Source organism: Babylonia areolata, chromosome 26 (assembly GCF_041734735.1).
Source record: "Babylonia areolata isolate BAREFJ2019XMU chromosome 26, ASM4173473v1, whole genome shotgun sequence".
Lineage (NCBI taxonomy): Eukaryota > Metazoa > Mollusca > Gastropoda > Neogastropoda > Buccinidae > Babylonia > Babylonia areolata.
In genome coordinates, this window is record NC_134901.1 from 3170001 (window position 1) to 3180000 (window position 10000).

Genomic DNA, 10000 nt, shown 5'->3' on the forward strand with positions numbered 1-10000 from the left:
GTCTGTCTTTCTCTTTGCAGCTTTCTCTCTCCGTGTGTAATACGTCTCCCTCTGAGTGTCGATTTTTGCCTGTCTGCCTGTCTGCCTGTCCTCTCTGCAGCTTTCTCTCTCAGTGCATAATTATGTCTCCCTCCCTGTGTTTGTCTGTCTCTATCGCTCTCTCTCTCTCTATCTCGCTCACTCAGACCCCCCACCCCCCACATACACCCCCACCCCCCTCTCTCTCTCTCTCTCTCTGTCAATTTTTACGGCACAGTAATCTCGACCTTGACCTTTGGCTGACCGAACTACTGGACGAAGACCGAAAAAGAAAGAAGCAAAAGAAAAGTACATGTGATAGTGGTGGTCGTGTAGTGGTGGTGGTGGTGGTGGTGGTGGTAGGGAAGGTGGTCTGCTGGTGGGGTCAAGCGGAGAGCTGACGTCATGGAAGTATCAGATTCGGTTCGGTTCACACACAGTTGTTGCAACGGCCAGCAGTCTTTCTCTGTGTGTGTGTGTGTGAGAGAGAGTGTGAGAGTGTGAGTGAGTCAGCAGTCTCTGTGCGTGTGTCTGTGTGTTAGTGAGGAGAAGTGCGTGCGTGTAGATTGTGTTTGTAATTGTTTGTATGTATGACGACAGAGGAAAGTGTGCGTCGTTGCCAAGGAAGGTGGTCTCTCCCTGTTTCTTTTTCTTGCTCTGTTTGTCTCTTTGTCCCGTTCTCTCTCTCTCTCTCTCTCTCTCTCTCTCTCTCTCTCTCTCTCTCCAGTGCGCTTATTGCAACACTATTGGGTCTGATTCAGTGTGGATGGCTATTTATCTCTGTCTCCCTCAGTCTCTCTCCTGTCTCTCCCTCTGTCTCTCCCTCTATCTCTATATCTTTCTGTCTCTGTCTCCGTCTCTGTCTGTCTGTCTGTCTGTCTGTCTGTCTCTCTCTCTCTCTCTCTCTCTCTCTCTCTCTCTCTCTCTCAACCTTCTGTCGGGAGAGTAGGAGTCTATACGTGTGTAAGTATTTGAGCGTGCGTGTTTGCGTGCTTGTGTGTGTGCGCGCGCGCGTGTGTGTGCGCGCGCGTGTGTGTGTGTGTGTGTATGTGTGTGAGAGAGAGAGAGAGAGCTGTCAGTACAGTGTAGTTCAGGTAACGCAGCGGTACACACATCACAACACGTGCAATCGCCGTGTGTGTACGATCACATTACGTCTGTGACACACAACTTGTGTCCTCCCCACCCCCACGAAAATAAAAGAACTTAAAAAAAAAAAAAAAAAGTAAAGAAAAGAAACTAGGTAATAAAGGGGATTAAGGAAAGTAACAGCCGTACTCCAGAAGCAGACAGGTGACTCCTCTCCCACGCCTGTCCGATTGTGACATATTTTGAGGATAATGACCTAGTGTGTGTGTGGTGTGTGTGTGTGTGTGTGTGTGTTGCGCGCGCTGGCGTGGGGTGGAGTGGATAGCCATGCGTGTGTGTATGTGGATGGGTATGCGTGTAACTTTGTCGGATGGGTGGGCAGGAGTGTGTGATCTTGAGTGAGTGCATGTGGGTATGGGTGTATGTATATGATAAGAGAAAGTGTGTGTGTGTGTGGATGTGTGTGTCATTGAGTGCATGTGTATGTGTAAGGAAGGAAGGGGCAAAGTTGCAGAATGGTTAAGACGCTTATCTGCCAGTGCAGTGTCCATGAGGGTCTTGGTTCCAATCCCGGTCTCGCCCTTTCTCCCAAGTTTGACAGGAACATCAAATTGAGCGTCTTAATCATTCGGATGACACGATCGATAAACCTTGTGTGCAGCACGGACTTGACGCACTGAGAACGTACCCAAGGCAACATGAGTGTTGTCCTCTGCCAATATTCTGTTGAAGACACCCCACTCAGGTAGGTACACGATTATATATATATATATATGCATGCACATAAGGCCTGACTAGCGCGTTAGGTTACTTTGTTTACCAGGCATCTACTTAGCAGGTGCGGTATAGCGTGTACTTGATATGGATTTTTGTCCCGAACGCAGTGACGCCTCATTGAAAAACTGAAGCTGAAGTGTGGGTGTGGACGGAGGTGTGGTTTGTGTGAGGTTGAATTGGTGTGTGTGTGTGTGTGTGTGTGTGTGTGTGCGTGCGTGCGTGCATATAGTAGTCGTGTGCGCATGCATGGTGGGTAGGGATGGAGAGAGGATGGTGGCCGTTGTGTGTGAGAGATAGCCCAACATGATCAGTTGAAAGAGACAGACAGACAGAAAGAAGAGGGAGAGAGGGACCGATGGAATGCAAAAAAAGTGAAATGACATAAAAGAGAAACGGGAATGCCTTTGGAGGTGACTGGTTAGTAGACTAGAGCGGGAGGTGTGTACTTTCAACCACCACATAGATTGATTCTAAGATGGCCTGCATGCACACACACACACACACACACACACACACACACACATACCGAGAGAGCATTGCAGTTCAAGGTCTATCAGTTCATTATGCAGTGGAATCATAGCTCTTAACAGCAACGCGCGCGCGCTCACGCACGCACACAGACACACACTCACATACATGCATATGTGCGCGCGCATTCACACACGCGCGCGCGGACGCACACACACACACACACACACACACACACACACACACACACACACACACACACACACACACACACACAGAGCACTAATATCACTTCAAGTGGAAAGACGTTAAACTGAAGACGAACACACACAGCATTACACGGACATACCAAGATTTACACGTTGACGAAGCATTGCAGTCCAAGGTCTGTTTCAACTGAAATTCAACAATACAATCTTGGCTTTCACAACACCACGCAAACCACACAGACACACACAACACACACACACACACACACACACACGCACACACACACACACAGAGACCAAGGCAGTTCAAGGTCCATGAAAATGAAGATTACGCAGCAGAATTTAGGCGTTCACTAAATAGCGGCCGCACGTGTTGCAATGGGTTCATTGGCATCCGAGAGCAGTCAGAATGGAGAGTACACGACCTCGCTGCGTGTTGAAACGGTGGGGTTTCGTAGGGGTGAGTAACAACAAAAAAACAAGGAACCTTTTTATGGGAAGGAATTTGTCATAAAAACAATATGTATACCACCTATAATGGTTTTTGTTAATACAACAACAGGACAAAACCAACCAAATTGAGTATATATTATGAGGATGTGTGAGTTATAACGTGGCATGTGCTTTTGATACATTCGTATATTTGAAATTGATTGTGCTGGTCGAGGTTGTAGCGGGTCGTATTATATTTCACATGCGTGACTGAGTGTATCGGTTATCAAACTTTAAGTTAATTCAGACTTTGCATCGTTTTAACGTGTGTGTGTGCGTCTCACTCTCTCTCTCTCTCTCTCTCTCTCTGTGTGTGTGTGTGTGTGCGTGTGTGTGTGTGTGTGTGTGTGTGTGTGTGTGACACATGAAAAGGCAGAAACAAAGAACTTGAAAAAAATAAAATAAAATAATGAATACATGGGAGATTGGTGGTGGAACCACGTACATGCGCGCGCGGGTGATCTGATATATTCGGGAATGCCCTATAAAAAAAAAAATACCCCCCCCCCCCCCCAAAAAAAAAACAACAAAAAAACAACAACACAAAAACACACACACACACACACACACACACACACACACACAAAACCCCTTTTCCATATTATCATTATTAACATAATCATCATCATGATCAGCATTGCTATTTTATCATCGTCTGCGGTCATGGGTACATTCATGCACATAAACTGACCGTGCGTTACAAATGCACGGAATGTCATATATGACATATATATTTCATTATAAACAAGATAAGCGTTTCAAAGAAACATAATGTTAATAATGATAGATTAAAAAATTAAAAAATTTAAAAAAAAGAAGGAAGAAAAAATGTTAATGATAGATTTAAAAAAAAAAAAAAAAAAGAAGGAAGAAAAAGAGATAAACATGTCATTGGAAAGTTCGTTCTGTTGCACTGTGTTGTGATTGTTCGTGGATTGCGTTTATTTATTCGCTTATTTCTTTGTTTTGTTTGTTTTTGTTTCAGTTATTGTGCCAGCAGCACGATTGATGTTTGTCACACCAGAACGTGGATCAGTTGTTGAAAGAGTGATACTGATATTAATTGCTTTCTGTTACTCAGACACTGTGTATGTGCATGCATGCATGCGTGTGTGTGTGTGTAGGTTAGTTATTGTCTGCGCGGAAGAGCCAAGCAAAGGCGTGGAGGGTGGGAGGAGTACGTTTAGAATTGGAGCGGTGGTCCAATGGTAGAACGCCGGGCGAGGATGCGTGAATCCCTTGTTCGATTCACGCGGAAGGATCTGTTGTTGTGTGTGTGTGTGTGTGTGTGTTTTAACTTGCACCCTACCCCTTCCACGCCCCTCTGCTCTTCAGTTTGGTGTCAGATATACTGTACCATGTCAAACTGATGCCGTTCAATGCAATTCAGTGCAAAACAACACCCCTCGGAACGCATCAGATTTCGTTTTTGTCTTAGAATTGAACTGTTCCAGGAACCTGTCTCTATACTACCCAGTGCAGTACAATCCAATTCAAGATAATGCAGTGCGATACTGTTGCAGTGCAGCACGATGCTACAATTCAACATCAGTGCAGTAAACAAAACAAAACCCCAAAAAATTCAATGTATGAGCAATATAATACGATACAATAGAGCACACAGCAGTTTCAGTTTCAGTTTCACTTTCTCAAGGAGGCGTCACTGCGTTCGGACAAATCCATACACGCTACACCACATCTGTTGAGCAGATGCCTGACCAGCAGCATAACCCAACGCGCTTAGTCAGGCCTTGAGTGCATGCTTACATATTTGTGTACCTATGAAAGGGGATTTCATTTTACGTAATTTCGCCAGAGGACAACACTCTCGTTGCCATGGGTTCTTTTTCAGTGCGCCAAGTGCGTGCTGCACACGGGACCTCGGTTTATCGTCTCATCCGAAAGACTAGACGCTCAGTTTGATTTTCCAGTCAAACTTCGGAGAAAGGGCGAGAGCGGGATTCGAACCCACACCCTCACGGACTCTGTGTATTGGCAGCTGAGCGTCTGAACCATTCTGCCACCTTACACAGCAGTACGATACAAAACCCGCGCAGTACCAGTGCAATATCACGCACCGCTCATAACCAGAACACAGCACAACAGATGGCAAAACGGCACAGTGCAAAACAAGATATTTATAACGTTTTAACGCAATCGCCCGACTGCATCAGGGAGTCATTTAAGGGGGCGTGGTGAGCACGTCACACACACACACAGAGACACACACGCACGCACACACACACACACACGCACGCACGCACGCACACACACACACACTTAGCGCGCGCGCACACACACACACACACACACTCACATACACTCACTCACACTTAGCATGCACGCGCGCGTACACACACACACACACACACACACACACACAGAGAGAAACAGGCAGACAAACAAACAAAATAAACGGAACATGATTCGGTCCATGGTCACGCCCCAGAAGTCAGAAGTAGCCTGCGTCCTGGTTTTACGTGGAAGTGTTTATCTCGTTGAGATTTAGCCAGCAGAAACGTGAAAAAAGTCACGTCAGACTCCTCACGTCTCTTATTCCGATGATGATAACTGATGATAGAGGGTGATGATGACGATCCTGCTGTCAGCGGTGATCCATAGAGGCTCGGAACCTGTTTGACCTGCAGTGTTGGGTCAGGAAATGTGAAGAACACTTCTGAAGACGGCATCCATGAAGTGGACATCATCGATTTGTTCCAGTCTTCTCGTTTCAGTCTGATACATGTATTTATACACACACACACACACACACACACACACACGCACGCACGCACGGATACACGTATACACACACGCTCGTCCATGCGTCCACAATTATGTTATTTACACACACTCGCAGCACCCATCCATCTGGAAACAAAGCGTAGAGATTTTAGTTGCGTGACCACTTGCTCCGCCATACATGCACATAAATAGATCATGGATCAAGGTTTTGTCAGCAGCCGGGCAAAACCTGCAAAACGGGTGCTAGAATGTCACCCTCCCCTCCACACACCACCTCCACATCCACATCCCTTCACAACACACACACACACACACACACATTATCTCTCTCTCTCTCTCTCTCTCTCTCTCTCTCTCTCACACACACACACACACACAACACACACACACGCGCGCGCGCGCTTTTCAGTTCATTTCATTATTGTCACTTATATCAAAAGCGACTGTCTTCGATAAGAAAGAGCTTCATATACAGTCTGTTGCCGAATAGGCTGCCTTTCTGGTTAAGAGCCGACTGACACCTGCACAACACACACACACACACACAGAGGTGTCACCAATTCATTCGTTTCGTTCCACTTTGAGAAGCAAACATTTTGTGTGTGTGTGTGTGGATTTAAAAAAAAAAAAAGTTGAAAAATGAAGCTTGTTATCGGAAAAAGTGCACTGTCACCAACCACCCCTGCAACCCCCCCCTCCCCGCCCCCACCTCCAACCCCCGTTTCTTCCCCCCACCCCACCTCTTCTGTGTAGTCAGGGGCGTGGCTGCGTGACGGCGTGACACACTGTCCGATTACAACACTTGTTTGATTATGTGTCAAGGGCGGTGTATGCAAGGAGCGGTGTTGAGGAAAGTGGCAGAATGTGTGTGTGGGGTGGGGGTTGGGGGGGGGGACTTCAGAGTGAGAGAATGGATAAAAGGGTGGATGAGAAAGATTGGTTTGAAAGAGAGAGCGGAGGGGTGGGGGTGGGGGGTGGAGGGGGGTTAAGCTTGGGGGTGGGGGGCGGGGAGACGGAGGTTGGTATGGTCGGAAAGGGTGAGAATTGGGGGACATCTGGGAGGTGAGAGTGATGGGGGTGTGGCGGCGATCTGAGTGAGGTTGGTATGTCTCTGTATTTCCTTCCCCACCCGCTCTCTGTCTTATGCACTATCTCTCTCCCCCATCCCCATTTCTGCCTTGTGCGCTTATCCAGTGCATCTCTCTCTCTCTCTTTCTCTCTCTCTCTCTCACTCTCGCTCGCTCTCTCTCTCTCTCGCTCTCTCGCGCTCTCTCTCTCTTGTGCACAAATCCAGTGCTTTCCTTCCTCCCTTCCTCCCTCCCTCTTGTGCACTAATCCCGTGCATTATCTCTCCCCTCCCCCCTCTCTCTCTCCCCCTCTCTTTTGTGCACTAATCCAGTGCATTCTCCTTCCCCCTCTCTCTCTCTTTTGTGCACTAATCCAGTGCATTCTCCACCCCCCTCTTTCTTTTGTGCACTAATCCAGTGCATTCTCCTCCCCCTCCTCTCTCTCTTTTGTGCACTAATCCAGTGCATTCTCCACCCCCCTCTTTCTTTTGTGCACTAATCCAGTGCATTCTCCTCCCCCTCCTCTCTCTCTTTTGTGCACTAATCCAGGGCATTATCCCCCCCCTCTATTTTGTACACCAATCCAGTGCATTCTCCTTCCCCCTCTCTTTCTTTTGTACACTAATCCAGTGCATTCTCCTCTCCCTCCCCTCTCTCTTTTGTGCACTAATTCAGTGCATTCTCCTTCCCTCTCTCTTTCTTTTGTACACTAATCCAGTGCATTCTCCCCCCCCCCCTCCCCTCTCTCTTTTGTACACTAATCCAGTGCATTCTCCTTCCCCCTCTCTCTCTTTTGTGCACTAATCCAGTGCATTCTCCACCCCCCTCTTTCTTTTGTGCACTAATCCAGTGCATTCTCCTCTCCTCCCCTCTCTTTTGTGCACTAATCCAGTGCATTCTCCTCTCCTCCCCTCTCTTTTGTGCACTAATCCAGTGCATTCTCCCCCCCCTCTCTGTGCACTAATCCAGCGCATTCTCCCCCCCCCCCCCTCTCTCTTTTGTACACTAATCCAGTGCATTCTCCTCACCCCTCTCTCTTTTGTGCACTAATCCAGTGCATCCTCCTCCCCCCTCTCTCTTTTGTGCACTAATCCAGTGCATCCTCCTCCCCCTCCCCCTCTCTCTTTTGTGCACTAATCCAGTGCATTATCCCCCCCCCTCTATTTTGTACACCAATCCAGTGCATTCTCCTTCCACCTCTCTTTCTTTTGTGCACTAATCCAGTGCATCCTCCTTCCCCCTGTCTTTCTTTTGTACACTAATCCAGTGCATTCTCCTCTCCCTCCCCTCTCTCTTTTGTGCACAAATTCAGTGCATTCTCCTTCCCTCTCTCTTTCTTTTGTGCACTAATCCAGTGCATTCTCCTCCCCCCCCCCTCTCTCTCTCTCTTGTGCACTAATCCAGTGCATTCTCCTCACCCCTCTCTCTTTTGTACACTAATCCAGTGCATTCTCCCCCCCCCCACCCCCCTCTCTCTCTTTTGTACACTAATCCAGTGCATTCTCCTTCCCACTCTCTTTTGTGCACTAATCCAGTGCATTCTCCTCCCCCTCCCCTCTCTCTTTTGTGCACTAATCCAGTGCATCCTCCTCCCCCTCCCCTCTCTCTTTTGTGCACTAATCCAGTGCATCCTCCTCCCCCTCCCCTCTCTCTTTTGTGCACTAATCCAGTGCATCCTCCTCCCCCTCCCCTCTCTCTTTTGTGCACTAATCCAGTGCATTCTCCTCCCCCTCCCCTCTCTCTTTTGTGCACTAATACAGTGCATCCTCCTCCCCCTCCCCTTTCTCTCTCTTTTGTGCACTAATTCAGTGCATTCTCCTCCCCCCTCTCTTTTGTGCACTTATCCAGTGCATTCTCCTCTCCCCCCCCCCCCCCCCTCTCTCTCTCTTTTGTGCACTAATCCAGTGCATTCTCCTCCCCCTCCCCTTTCTCTCTCTTTTGTGCACTAATCCAGTGCATTCTCCTCCCCCTCTCTCTCTCTCTTTTGTGCACTAATCCAGTGCATTGTCCCTCCCTCATTTGTATTAATCACGTGCATTGTCTCTCTCCTTCCCTCCCTCCCTTCCTCTCTGTCTGTCTCTCCCTCTTGTGCACTAATCCTGTACATTACCCCTCCCACCCTCTCGTGCACTAATCCAGCGCCCCCCCCCCCCCCCCCTTTCTCTCCATCTCATATTCTTTAATCCAGTGCATCTTCCCCCACCTCTTTTGTGCATTGATCTGGTGCGTTCTCCACCTTCTCTCTCTGCACCCTCCTCCCTCTACTGCATTTTCTTCCCCTCCTCCCCCCCGCAGCCCCCCACCCGTCCCCCTCCCACCCCTGCCCGCCCTTCTTTTACCTGAGTTTTTTTTAAATTTCGGTTTCTTGTTGTTGTTGTTTTTAACTCGGCGGAGCGTGTCCGTGGTGGTGGAATATATAGTGGGGAGAGGGTGGAGGTTGGGAAGGGAAGAAGTTGGAGGTTGAATAATAAAAGCGTTACGTCCATCAATTTATGATATTCTGTTTGAAAAGAAAAAAAGAAAAAAGCAACAGCAAAAAATGCGTGTGCGTGGTGGTGGTGGTGGTGGTATATACAGTAGGGAAAGGGTGGAGGTTGGGAAGGGAAGAAGTTGGAGGTTGAATAATAAAAGCGTTACGTCCATCAGTTTATGATATTCTGTTTGAAAAGAAAAAAAGAAAAAAGCAACAGCAAAAAATGCGTGTGCGTGGTGGTGGTGGTGGTATATACAGTAGGGAAAGGGTGGAGGTTGGGAAGGGAAGAAGTTGGGGGCTGAATACTAAAAGCGTTACGTCCATGAATTTCAAATGTTCTGTAAAAAAAAAAAAAAAAAAAAAAAAAAAAATATATATATATATATATATAACCCCCACCCCCCACCCCGTCACCACCACCCCCCAAAAAAACAACAACAAAAACACACAACAAAAAAAACAACAACAAACAAACAAAAACAAAAAACCAACCACCTCAACGGTTTCATGCGGAAAAAGGACGCAGACAGGGAGGCCCATTCTCACCATACCTGTTTACGTCGAGGGCGGACATCCTCGCTACAGTGACGAAAAAAAAGGCTGATGACATGCATGTCGATAAAACGTGATGAAAGCACTGAGTGGCCAGGGAGATGGCGAGA

The 10000-nt window shown here is 47.7% G+C and overlaps 1 protein-coding gene across 2 annotated transcripts in view; it reads left to right on the top strand.

Moving 5' to 3' along the window:
• The window catches only part of LOC143300660 (oxidative stress-induced growth inhibitor 1-like), an 85469-nt gene that overhangs the window by 34822 nt on the left and 40647 nt on the right, over window positions 1–10000 (top strand). Inside the window, exon 3 of one of the 2 annotated variants that reach the window (XM_076614490.1) lies at window positions 1769–1852. The exons of the other annotated variant lie outside the window; for it this stretch is intronic. The gene's annotated coding sequence lies outside the window, so the exon portion shown is untranslated. The remainder of the gene's footprint in view (window positions 1–1768; window positions 1853–10000) is intronic. 2 annotated transcript variants of the gene reach the window in all.